General features: G+C 38.8%; 1 protein-coding gene across 13 annotated transcripts in view; it reads right to left on the bottom strand.

Moving 5' to 3' along the window:
* TENM4 (teneurin transmembrane protein 4) overlaps positions 1-13,924 on the bottom strand; it is a 2,920,333-nt gene that overhangs the window by 2,534,606 nt on the left and 371,803 nt on the right. The window contains exon 2 of one of the 13 annotated variants that reach the window (XM_058690336.1): positions 4,158-4,355. The exons of the other annotated variants lie outside the window; for them this stretch is intronic. The gene's annotated coding sequence lies outside the window, so the exon portion shown is untranslated. The remainder of the gene's footprint in view (positions 1-4,157; positions 4,356-13,924) is intronic. 13 annotated transcript variants of the gene reach the window in all.

Below are 13,924 nucleotides of genomic sequence, written 5' to 3'. Positions count from 1 at the left end.
AAAGAGCCTTTACAAAGGTAATTAAAATGAAATGAGATCATTAGACTTGGCCCTGATCCTTTATGACTGGTGTTCTTATAGGAAGAATAAACTCAGAGACAAACATGAGCACACACAGAAGATCATCTGAAGACACAGGGAGAAGAAAGCCATCTACAAGCAGACAGGCCTCAAATAAAAACAGAAATAAAAATAAAACAAAAGCACAACCCTGCCAACACCTTGATCTCACATGTCTTGGCCCTAGAACTGTGAAAAAGTAAAATTCTGTTTTGAAGCCACTTTGTGGTACAGAGAGTGTATGATGCTCTTGCTCTCCCCTCCCTGCCTATGAGGCCAATCGAGGAATGGCAGCAGTGAAACAGACTAAAAGTCAACTTACCCACCCCTCTTTCTCTACCACCTCCAGTGACTACTAGCAATTACCGAAGTAAGTGTGTCACACACTTGCACTGAGAAAGAATAACTGGCTACAGGTGAAGGAAGGAGGAGGAAGGCTCATTATAAACGGCAGTTCTCTATTTTAAGAAAAATGAATGCAGAAAATGTAGTTGAAATCCATGTGGTCAGAAACTATACATTGTCCCTCTTTTTGTAAATTCTCAGTTATTGGCTGCACTCCAGAGGCCACAGGTTGGAATTCCAATTAACCAAGAAACTGTCAAAAATAAGGGTTGTATCATGAGACCTTAACAGTCTGCTCATCATTTCAGAGAAAACTGAGGCTCTTAAACATTAATTTGCTCAATGTCACAAAGGTAACGAATGTAGATCTTGCATTCATTACACAATCACGTTGGTCTTTTTCCAAAGTTTGTACACTATGGAAACTCTGCCTCAGTGGGCAATTCCTTCACTGTTTCAACAAATGTTTATTGATTGCCTGCTATGTTCCAGAGACACTTCTTGGTATTAGGATACAACAGTGAACAACATAGACTAAAGCTGGCTTCTTGAGTTTATATTCTAACATTGGGTGATAGACAGTAAACAATAATCATAATGGGCAGTTGTATTACATAATATAAGATTAAAAGTGTTAGCCAGAAAAGAAAAAGTATAGCAGGATAAAGGGATTGGGGATAGCAGGATGGAAGCTGATGCAGAGCAGGGCAGGAGGCAGTTTGTGATTTCAAATTGGGTGTTCAAGGTAGGTTCACTGACATTTAAGCAAACAATTTAAAGAGATAAGGGAGCTAACTAGAAACCTATTTCTGTGAAGATTGATCCAGAGAATTCTAGTGCAACCTTAAGTTTTCAGATTGGCCCCTGCCTGACTTTTTGGAGAAACAACAGGGCAACCAGTGTGGCTGCAGTAGAGGGAATGATGGAGAAAGTAGTAGGAGAGGAATGGAGGCAAATGAGGGATGGAGAGGTGAATAGATCTGGTTAAGAGGGCCTTGCAAGCTATTGAAAGGAAACTGGATTTTACTCTAAGTACTCTAAGTACCCATTACAGGGTGTTGAGCAAAAATTAGTGTTTTATTAATGTTTATTTATTTTTGAGATTCAGAGAGAGCAAGATAGCGCAAGCATGAGGGGGAGGGCAGAGAGACAGGGAGAGAGAATTCGAAGCAGGCTCCCAGCTCTGAGCTGTCAGCACAGAGCCTGATGCAGGGCTGGAACTCATAACTGGTGATATCATGACCTGAGCTGAAGTCAGACACTCAACCAACTGAGCCACCTAGGTGCTCGGAGCAAAAATTAATTCTTATTAAAAGTAATACTCTGGCTGCTATCTTGACCATATATCTGGGTTTTAGGCAAAGTGTAAGCAGTGAGAGGTGTTAGGAAGTTACTGCAGTCATACTCAAGAAAGGTGGTGGTGGCTTGGACCATGGTAGTAGCATGGAAATGATGAGAAGCAACTTATTGTTGACGTATTTTAAGTATATTAGAAATGTGAAGATATTCTGGCACATTAGTTATAGGTTATGAGAGAAAGAGGGGAAGAAATCTGTTGTGTTAGCATGTAAGCTTTTTCCATGAAGGTTTCTCTTTTATATAATACATGTGTTATGGTGTGATAAGCATGAGCTTGGAAGAAAGGCAAATGTGGCATTGATTTCTAGTCCTAGTGGGTACTAGGCATCTCTTTCAACAAAATAGTGCTGTGCTTAAGAGCTCAAATCTAGGGACACATGGGTGGCTCAATCAGTTAAGCGTGGGAAGTCAGTTTAGGTCATGATCTCATGGTTCGTGGGTTCGAGACCCACATCTGCCGCTGTGCTGACAGCCTGGAGCCTGCTTCTTATTTCGGGTATCCCTCCCTCTCTCTCCCTGCCCCTTCCCCACTCATGCTCTGTTCCTTTCTCTCAAAAATAAAACATTTAAAAAAAAACTTAAAAACAAAAAGAGCTCAAGTCTAAAGCCCTGTGATCCTTTCTATGAAAGCTGGCTCTTTCACTTACTGAGAAACTTTGAGGGATTTAAATTTGACCCTCTAATCCTCAGTATCCTCATTATATTATTGGGTAATAAACATAATTACCAGAGAGGGAGAGACAAAGAGGTGGGGGAGGGAGGAAAAATGTATCACATCTGTTAAGGCCTATTAAGCAGTATGAGCTTAGTGCCAAACATATAGCAGGTGTAGTAGATTGAATTAATGGCTTCAATGCCTTCTCCCTCCCTGTAGCCACACCCTCTGCCATGTAATTTCCTAATAGCCCCTACTCAAGAGGAAGAGTATGGTTCCTTACTGTTTAACTTTGGGTTGTGCCCTGTGACTTACTTTGGCCTGTAGAATGAGAATAGAAGTGATAGTGTGACAAATCCAACCAAGCCTAGTCCTTAAGAGGCTTTGGGTATTTCTGCTTTTCCTTTGGTACCTCTCTCCTGTCCCTGGATTCCCCGAACATGAGAGTGTTGTGGGGCAGAGCCACTTCTTCTGACCCTTGACCTGCATCTGGAGGCAGAGCAGCTTCAGCTACCTCACCCTGAAGCAGAGGTGCCCAGAGCCCAGAGGAACCCCCGACCAATGGAAAGACATGTGCGTAAGAATAAGCAGTTAGTTCTTTCAGTCACTGAGGTTGGGGATGCTTTGTTACACAGTAATAGCTCAGTAAGTGATAGAGTCGGCACTGAATAATCCTAGTCTATTTCCTTAAAGTTTTGATTAAAACAACAACAAAAACCCAAATACCCTCTACGTTGATTGAACTGTCTTCCTTTGCTTTATAGTTTTTAATACTTTGATACTGAGAGCAGATTGGGAGTTAAGACACAAGTCAAATTCCACAAAACAAAATTCCAGGGGTTCCTGGGTGGCTGAGTTGGTTGAACATCTAACTCTTGATTCGGGCTCAGGTCATGACCCCAAGGTCATGGGATTGAGCCTGCATCCATCTCTGAACTGAGTGTGGAGCCTGTTTAAGATTATCTTGCTCCCCGGGGTGCCTGGGTGGCTCAGTCAGTTGAGCGCCTGACTTTGGCTCAGGTCATGATCTTGAGGTCTGTGAGTTTGAGCCCCACGTGGGGCTCTGTGCTGACAGCTCAGAGCCTGCAGCCTGCTTCGGATTATGTGTCTCCCTCTCTCTCTGCCCCTCCCCCGCTCATGTTCTGTCTCTCTGTCAAAAATAAACATTAAAAAAATAAAAATGATTATCTTGCTCCCCCTCTGGCCCTCTGCCCTCCTTTCATGCTCTCTCTCTAAAAATAACATAATAAAATAAAAAAAAATAAAAAAAAAACTCTACATTATACCAGCCAAGAGTTACTTAACTCTTCTCTCTTTAAGTTATAGAATACCTTAGAGAGTTGGTAAGTGTTAAAAAGCTCAAATGGGATTGTCAGCCAGAGCCAGTGAGTTTGAGCAATATCCTTGACTATATCAGAGCACTCTCTTACTCACTGTAAATACAATTGGGGATTGAGCTCCTATAAGCCAATTCTTTCTGAATGAAATATGCCTAAAAGAGAAAATAAAATATTCTCTAGTGTGTGTGTTGGGGGTATATATTGCTCTCACTGAGGCTATCACTATATTTTAAATAATTTTAAGTGATATGTATAGAAAAATGTGTCTATCCTCATTCCTCGTGGATTCTGTGTTTACAAATGTGTGTACTAAAATATACGTGTAATCCCCAATTAAACATATATGGGACTTTCAATCATTTGTAGACATGCTCAGTGTGGTGAGAATTTTGAGTTACCTGGTGAGTCTGTTCCCAGTGGAGGTCCAACAAGGCAGTTTCTGCTTTGCTTCAGCACTCACTCTGGAAACAAGTGTGTCCTTTTCATGGTCTATTTAGTGCCATGTTTTTCTCATTTTTGTGCTTTTTACTGGTGATTTCACTGTTTAAAATGGCCCCCGAGTGTAGTGCAAAAGTGCTGTCAAGGCTGTGATGTGCCTAATGGAGAAAATAGATAAGTTATATAAGCTTTGTTCAGGCATGAGTTACAGTGGTGTTGACTGTGAGTTCAGTGTTAACAAATCAACAATATATACCGTGTCTTCATGCATACTACAAGGTTATATATTAATCAGTTGGCAAAGATGTGTGACGGGAGGCTCACAGAACAGAACCCTGTATTTTTCCTAGAAGCATTCATTTACTGTTTGTTAGTTTAATATTTGTGGTAACTATAGCACAAAACTACAGCAAATCGTGAGAAGTGACTGTGTGTATATGTGTATTTGTGTGTATTCATATATCTGCATATCTCCCTATATCGATCATACGTCTCCCTTAGAATAGCATTTTAATTATATCCTCCAATAGTTTCAATCACCAAACAATTCTTTACCGAAAGAAGCTACTACCTTCTGTAAGGCAAGCCTGGGACCTGTCATGAGAAGACGATGATAGACAACTTCCTATCAGTATTAGTCATTCAGGTCTTTATCTTTTTATACTTCTTGGGTTGTAACACTTAAATGAGTAAGATTATTACCATGAGATTCAGTGGAAGAAAAAAACCTGAATGACTGACTTTCTCAAACTTGGAAAACAACCTTCCAGAAAGAGTTAAAGATATTATTAAAATAAGGATTATGAAAAGACTTAACAAGAAGTATCAAGGGCAACCACTTATCCCTAAAATAACCATTTTCTCATTGGATTCTCCTTTCTTTTTGACCTTAAAGTATCTTCTACATATCTCATTATTGCACGTGAATTCTATTGCAATAATCTTACTGCTTTTCTCTTGTCTTTGATCTCTCAATCCCTAGCCCACTGTCTGCCACACAATGAGTTCTCAGTGCACATCATGAACTATAATGACGGACTATTTAAGTGTTACCACACTACACTGGAGCTTCACATGCATTTTATATGCATATGTATGTGTGCATAATTTGTGATATTTAAAAGGTAACATTAATCTCAGTATAAACTACCCCAAAGCAAATACTTTACTCACACTTCCCAGGAATTTCTTTTTAAAATTTACTTCAGTCTAAGTCAAAACCAGTTGCTGGAGGAAGTCATCGAGAAGATATGACCACCGATCGATCTGCGAGCTGGAACCAGAAATAGGAGGCTCCTCACCTTCTCGCCTGTCCTTGGAATGTATGTTGCACCCACTGTTCCCAAAGCTGGAGTAGTTTTAAAGACTCAGCCCTGAGGAAGTAATGCTGAGACCATCTGGAAGGTATACATGACTTAACCTCATTAATGTCTCTAAGTAAACATTTTAAGATTCTGTCAGGTGGATGGAGATATCTACTTGTCTTGTGGCCACCCAAGAGAAGCCTCATATATAAGTTCTCTTGGTTATTAAACCTGTCTCCTGGGGCACATGGGTGGCTCAGTCGGTTAAGCATCCAACTTCAGCTCAGGTCATGATATCCCGGTTTGTGAGTTCAAGCCCCATGTTGGGCTCTGTGCTGACGCTTCAGAGGCTGGAGCCTGCTTGAGATTCGTGTCTCTGTCTCTGTCTCTCTCTGCCCCTCCCTGTTCACACTCTGTCTCTATCTCTCTCAAAAATAAATTAAGACAAACAAACAAACAAACAAACAAAAAAAAAAAACACAGCCTCCTAACAGTCTGCAGTGGCCTGCCTCTTTCTTTGGTCTTTTCTTGCTGTTCGTGTCTGGGCCTGGTTTGCAAACCAACACCAGCATAGTGGAAAGAACATGGTCTTTATTAAATAGGGGTTTATATTCTGCCACAGCTGAAACAGCTTCTGATTCTGTGTCTCCCTCTCTCTCTGCCCCTCCCCTGCTTGCACTCTGTCTCAAAAAAAAAAAAAAATTAAAAAAATTAAAAATAAAAAACAACACCAAAAGCCACAGAGCAGCTAAGGGATGGAACCAGAAATTGAACCGAGTCTGTCTCTAGAGTTCACATTCTTCTCCACTCTATAAACTGTACTCATTGTGGAACATCCAAAAAAGTTACAAAACTTTTCTAATCTTCAAGTTCTTTATATGTCAAATGGGTGGTAGAATAAAACTGCTCATGACATAGCTGTGTGGATCATGCCAGATCTAACATGTGGATATGCGTGCATATCGTATCCACTTTATATATGCTAGTTCTTTTCTTCCAAAGCCTTATTTATGTCCATATCTTGAAATAGTTCAATGATAAATTAGCTTCTCGTAAACATGATCCTTGTTGTTTTAATTTTCAGAAATGTAGGAATCTGGATTGCAGCTGGAGGGCTGTGAATTATCAAAAAAAAAGTCTCTGCTATAGGCAATAATTTTAATGTTAATTAACTCCATCTGGAAGGAAAAGCAGGTGTTAAAATTGATCACTTAAGTACAGAAAGCAAAGGCTGTTTACTAAACTCTCCCTAAATTAATTTGGCTGAGCTTGTGGTTAAATTGCTTTCAAGTCACTTTTCTATAAATGCCTTATACCAAATGCTGAAATTGGAAAAAGAAGTAGACCAAGCAGATTTTAATGAAATGTAACAAATTGGACTGAAAGGTCACCTAAAAATAAAAATTGTATCTTAAAAATGAAAAAAATGCAACAGCTTTGCTTCAATAGCAACTGGAATTTGAACAAAAACCTGTGGTACTTCTCATGTGTTGTTCACAAATCACCTGAATCAAATCAAAGTGCATGCACTAGAAAAAATATAGAGTTCCGGGCTCTCTACAGGACCAATTGAGTCAGATGTGACAGCAAGGTCTAGGAATCTGCATTTAACAACTCAGGTGATTTTTATTCTCACTAAAACTTAGGAATCATTGTCCTAAGGTTGGGGAGATACCAAATCACACAGTAGTGATATATAATCCTAAAAAGATGACAGATTCGTATAATAGTTATCTGACAAGGTAAAATATAACACTGAAACTTGAAAAATATCATTAAATGAATCTTTACTCTTTCAGAAAATATCGAACAATTATAGTGTTCAATTTCCTTGTCTTCTGTCATTACCTAACACCTCACTAGAAAGCCCAGATTCCCTAAACTTTTTCCAAGGCCTTCCATAACGTGATTTGATTGTCCATTCCACTCCAAAGTTCAGTCCCAAACCAGCAGAATCAGCATCACTCATATTTACAGAATCAGAAATTCTGAGGGTGGAACCCCAGCAATGTGTGTTGTAGCAAAGCCTCCAGGTGATTTCAATGCAGACTAGAATTTGAACATTATGTACCCTTCACGATTTGTTGTGATTCATCAGACTTCAGTCACTTGTTATGCACAAGGCATTAGAGATGATATTATTGTAGTAAAATAACTGGGTCTCTTGTTTCCATTGATAGACAAAGGGCACAAATTTTCAGTTGTAAAATGAATAAGTTCTAGGTATCTAATATACAGCATGGTGACTATAATTAACAATAATGTATTGTATAGTTAAAAGTTGCTATGACAGGAGAGCTTTAATGTTCTCACCATAACAAAAACAAAATGGTAGTTATCTGAGATAAAGGATGTGTTAACTAAACTTATTGTGGTAAACATTTCACAACATAAACATGTATGAAATCATTACCTAGTACACCTTAAACTTACACAATGGTGTATGTTAATTATATCTCAAAACTAGAAAAAAAGAGAAAATTGCATGGAAAAAAAAGTTTTTGATAGAACCTGCTATTGTCTCCAAGTATGAAAGAACCAACACTTAATGAATATTTAGCACACATTAGTTACTCTTCTGAGTGCTTGGCATTTATTATCCCCCTAGAGGCGCCTGAGTGGCTCAGTTGGTTAAGTGTCTGACTTCCACTCAGGTCATGATCTTGAGATTCGTTAAGTTCAAGCCCTGCGTCGGGCTCTGTACTAACCGCTCAGAGCCTGGAGCCTGTTTCTGATTCTGTGTCTCCCTCTCACTCTGCCCCTCCCCCATTTGCACTCTGTCTCAAAAATTAAAAAAAAAAAAAAAAACATTAAAAAAATTAAAAATAAAAACCACCAAAAGCCATAGAGCAGCTAAGAGATGGAACCAGAAATTGAACTGAGTCTGTCTCTAGAGTTCACATTCTTCTCCACTCTATAAACTGCTATCAGTTTGTTAGCAATTCTCAAACACCACCTGAAGAATCCTTAGCCCTAATCAGGACAAAGACAATGCCCAAACCTGAGAAAAGAATAGGACTTTTAAGATCGTAAGATACAATATTTTTACACTAGAGTAAATTTGTCCCCAATATCCTACCTTTTTTAAAATCATCTCGGGGCGCCTGGGTGGTGCAGTCGGTTAAGCGGCCGACTTCAGCCAGGTCACGATCTCGCGTCTGTGAGTTCGAGCCCCGCGTCGGGCTCTGTGCTGACAGCTCGGAGCCTGGAGCCTGTTTCCAATTCTGTGTCTCCCTCTCTCTCTGCCCCTCCCCCGTTCATGCTCTGTGTCTCTCTGTCCCAAAAATAAATAAAAAACATTGAAAAAAAAATTTAAAAAAAAAAAAAAAAATCATCTCAAAGCCTGCTTATCTTTAGGTTTCTAATAAAACAGACTTTATTAGAAAAGCCTTTCACCTGTGTGAACATGAAGCAAAACACAGTGTATCAAAGCCTAGGCTTCCCTATGTATAGACTGAAGATAACAATATTATTTAACCATAGAGAAACAGTATGAAATGGGGGAATATATGTGAAAGTGCATTTTAAACTTTCAAACAATAATCATTTGCTTGTAATGTGGTGTCACAGTATTTTTCATACCAAAGTTTTCAGAATTTGTTTGCAAAGTGTCTCCTTTTACTGACCTTTTATACCACAATTAGCACTGTCTGTATAGACTGATTGCACAAAGTACGTTTAAAAAATTTTTTTAAATGTTTTATTTTATTTTTGAGACAGAGAGAGACAGAGCATGGATGGGGGAGGGTCAGAGAGAGAGGGAGACACAGAATCTGAAGCAGGCTCCAGGCTCTGAGCTGTCAGCCACAGAGCTCAAGGCAGGGCTCGAACTCACAGACCATGAGATCATGACCTGAGCCAAAGTCAGAAGCTCAACCGACCAAGCCATCCTGGCGCACCACTTTTTTTTTTTTTTTTTTTTTTTTTTTAGTAACTCATTCATCAAATCTCAACCCTCAATCTCCACCTCTCAGTGGAGTTTTCAAACTTTCCTTACTATAAAATTAACCAAAGGTGCTTTTGAAAATGATAGTTTCTAGTGTCTCCCTGGAATTTTTATTATTTAGATCTGGCATGAGATCCAGATACATAGTTTAAGAAATATCCCAGGGGCGCCTGGGTGGCTCAGTTGGTTAAGTGTCTAACTTCAGCTCAGGTCAGGATCTCATGGCTCGTGAGTTCAAGCCCTACATCAGGCTCTGTGTTGACAGCTTAGAGCCTGGACCCTGCTTCAGATTGTGTTTCCATCTCTCTCTGGCCCGCTCCCTCTTGTGTTCTCTTTCTCTCTCTCTCAAAAATAAATAAGCATAAAAAAATAAATAAATATCCCAAATGATTGTCATAATGAGTTGAGTGGCAGAAATATTAGAGTAAATACTAAAACTCTTCTAAAGATTTAAAGCAGAAAAAAATCCTCTCACTTTCTATTAGCATCAAGATTATTTTTGGACATAGTTTTGGACATAGTTTTGTTTGTTTCTTTGTTTTTGGTTATTTTGTTTGTTTTACTCCAAAACATTTGTCAGAAATGGCATTTTTTTTTTCCTGGGAGGAAGGTATGTTAATAAAGTATTTATTTAGATAGACAAAGTTATGAGAAAGTAACAACGTAGACACAAATCCCAGTGTTTTAATGTAATAACTACCTCAGTTTGGTTCACAGGGAATGCCCACTGAGGGTCAGGACAGATGGGGGAATGAGAATGGAGGCTCAACTCCATGGGTGACTAAGGGAACCAGACTGAGCTTCTAGCACCTTGCAACTATGTCATCTGGAACTTGCAGCCTTTCAATTACCAAGGTAGGGGAAGGAGAAACTGAAAACTCAAATTTGGGTATGTCACTGCCTCAAGCCAGAAGTGGCACACAACTCAATCCTTAGTTCATTGGCCAAAACAGCCAAACATGCCCATCACAATAAAAGGGGCTTAGAAATATGGAGTGACAAGTGGGGTATTTTGCAAGCTTTACTATCTCTGCTTTGGTCTACTTTAAATTCAGTGAGTACTCTAAATAAATAATCACCAATCTTTAAGCAATGTAAAGCTACCCAGCAATCTGGGAAAAAGAGAAAGTGCTAATCAAATTGGTTTCTCACCCCAAGAATTTAAAATTGACCTAAGAGAGGGCGCCTGGGTGGCTCAGTCGGTTAAGGGTCCAACTTCAGCTCAGGTCATGATCTCACAGTCCGTGAGTTTGAGCCCCGCGTCGGGCTCTCTGCTGACAGCTCAGAGCCTGGAGACTGCCTCAGATTCTGTGTCTCCCTCTCTCTCTGCCCCTCCCCTGATCACGCTCTCTCTCTCTCTCTGTCTCAAAAATAAATACAAACATTAAAAATAATAATAAAATAAAATTTGCCTAAGACTGTAGTAAATCATCAAATTACAAAGATTATGCATTAAAGAGATGACTTGTGTGACACATGGTTTAATCTCAAAAAATGAACACCTTTAGAAGGCAGAGCTTCATGAAAGAAATGAGATAAATTAGGACCACAAGATTTCCAAAAAGAATCTGAGAATATGCAGATATATCCTAAACTTTGAGGGGCTCACCATGAGAAAAACACAAATCAAACTTAGGATAAATCATGGAATTGAGTGCATGATTCAGGAAAATACAATATGACTCATCATTATAGGAAAGAAAGGAAGAAAATAAAACAAGTATCTTTAAGAATGTTCCATATGCAAGGACTCAGCTGATGCTTTACCTATGTTATCTCCATTTTATCAACTAAACCCTCAGAAGCAAGTATTATTCCCATTTTACAGATGAAATTTAAAAATGTGAAGCAGCTAGATTAACACTACACATTTAGTAAATAACAAAACTAAGATTCAAAACCATGACTGTGAGTCCCATGTTGTGTACAGGAATGTGTATATTTTTTAATTTAAATTTTGTTAATATTTATTTACTTTTGAGAGAGAGGTAGAGAGAATGGAGGAGGGGCAGAGAGAGAGGGGAACATAGAATCCAAAGCAGGTTGCAGGTTCCAGGTTCCAAGGTGTCAGCACAGAGCCTGATGAGGGGCTTGAACCCACCAACCATGAATCATGACCTCAGCCAGTCAGAGGCTTAACAGACTGAGCCACCCAGGCTCCCTGGGAATGTGTATATTTTTCCCATTATATTATGTGATGCTATGCTAACCTAGGACCTCCTTCACTAAAATCTTGCCTTTATAAAAGAGAAAGAATACTTCTAAGACACTACACTAGTAATGTTTAATGAAGTCATAATCTATTCACAGCCATAGTCAGTGATCCTGTGATAACTTCATATATAACATTCCTGTGCTACAGTACCAGAGACATATAAAACAAATAGGCAAGACCACTGAGGCATATTCCTTTGAACAGTCCTTCTCTGCCTTTTCCTTCTAAATTGCACAAGAATTTGCAGCTAATTAACAACTCATTAGCAACATTGATAAACCATGTGACAAAAACAAATTCTGTGCTAACAGAAAGGAGAGCTTTCCAATGAATATAAAACAGAATATAGGATAACATCAAATTTCTGAAACTAGCTTCCTATGGATTTCTTTAAAAAAATTTTTTTTAACATTTATTTACTCTTGTGACACAGAGGGAGACAGAGCATAAGTGAGGGATGGGCAAGGAGAGAAGAAACACAGAATCCGAAGCAGGCTCCAGGCTCTGAGATGTGAGCACAAAGCCTGATGTGGGGGTTGAGCTCACTGACCCAACCATGAGATCATACCTGAGCCGAAGTTGGACACCTAACTGACTAAGCTACCCAAGCGCCTCGTATACAGATTTCTAAATTATTCTTGTATTTCATGTTTTCTTAGTCATTCATACATTAAAATATATATTAATCACCATGTTCAAAGCAATGTGGTAATTTTAGGGACACAAAAAGTGTCAAATACAATTCGTACCTTCAGGAAGTTTACAGTATAAAAAGATGATTAGGGAGTGTATACATTTCCATTTTGGGAAACAAACTTTATGAGGCTGGAATATGATCTTTTTAGCTAAATGTTGGCATTTCATTGATGTATCCACAGATGAACATCTGACTGCATATTTGCTAGATGCACTGCTGTTAGAGTAGGTATGAAATTCATGGTTAAGAGGCTGGGAAAATTTTGGATGTGTATAAAAATTGGATCTCACAGATTAATTTGAAGCATTTTGAATAACTAGACCTGCAACTTTTTCAATTAAAAACATTCAGTTATTCTCATTTCTGTTAAAAGAAAGTTGTAACTCCTTAAAATGGTTCACAAGGTCTTGACAATGTCTTTCCACTTTTTGTGTGTTCTGTCCATTTCATGGATCTCAGAAGAGGCCACACTGTATCACACTTGCGTTATTCCCTTTCCACTGTGTGAATTTCACCCAACCTACCAACTCACTTGATCTTTACCATTGCTCCTCACGCTTTAAGATGTAGTTAACTTCACTAAATATAGAAGGCCTGCCTAAACTCAAGTCAGATTTACTGCATCTACTTATATTGAACTCATCACACCACATAATAGGTATCGTATTTGTCTTGTATTTATCCCTTTGGCCTTTGGACTTTCTTGAGAACAGAGGTTTTATCTTTTCAGCTCTGTATCTTTGGGGGCTAATACTAGGCAAGGGCATAGTATGAACTTAATATCTCAACTATTAAGTGGATCAATAAGTGTGTACTATTCCATTTCACATCTATAATGAGAATATATGAATGCTGGGCCAGTGGGTATCACGGTCACAGGAAACTACTTTAAGCTACAGACATGGTTAATAGAAAAAGATGCACTAACATTTTTTTCTCCTAAAAGAACAGATCCAACTATTTTTTTATTTTTTTTTTTTTTTTTTTTTTTTTTTATTTATTTTTTTTAATGTTTTTTATTTATTTTTGGGACAGACAGAGACAGAGCATGAACGGGGGAGGGGCAGAGAGAGAGGGAGACACAGAATTGGAAACAGGCTCCAGGCTCCGAGCCATCAGCCCAGAGCCTGACGCGGGGCTCGAACTCACGGACCGCGAGATCGTGACCTGGCTGAAGTCGGACGCTTAACCGACTGCGCCACCCAGGCGCCCCAAGATCCAACTATTTTAATGAAGTAGTTAAGTAGATCATCTCATACAACAAAACCTTAAAGAAATAAATATAGATTTTTTAATGTTTCCTTTCAATAAAATTTGTATTTGTCATGATCATAGCTTAGTTACATAATTACATCTAGGAGATCCAAATAGAATTATAGAATACTTACAATTCTCTGCTTCAACAGATAGTAGCTATTAGCATTCTGTGAGTTTTCTTTACAACCTGCCTTTGCAAAAGATGTAACACTTAAAAGAAGTACATCATTTTTTTTCCCTAGTCTTTCTTAAGTTTAAACAGGAAAAAAAGAAAATCCTAGGTTCAGACCATTGGAACATGAATGCAC

The sequence above is a fragment of the Neofelis nebulosa genome, chromosome 10 (genome assembly GCF_028018385.1).
Source record: "Neofelis nebulosa isolate mNeoNeb1 chromosome 10, mNeoNeb1.pri, whole genome shotgun sequence".
Classification (NCBI taxonomy): domain Eukaryota; kingdom Metazoa; phylum Chordata; class Mammalia; order Carnivora; family Felidae; genus Neofelis; species Neofelis nebulosa.
This window is presented reverse-complemented; position numbering and strand designations above follow the sequence as displayed.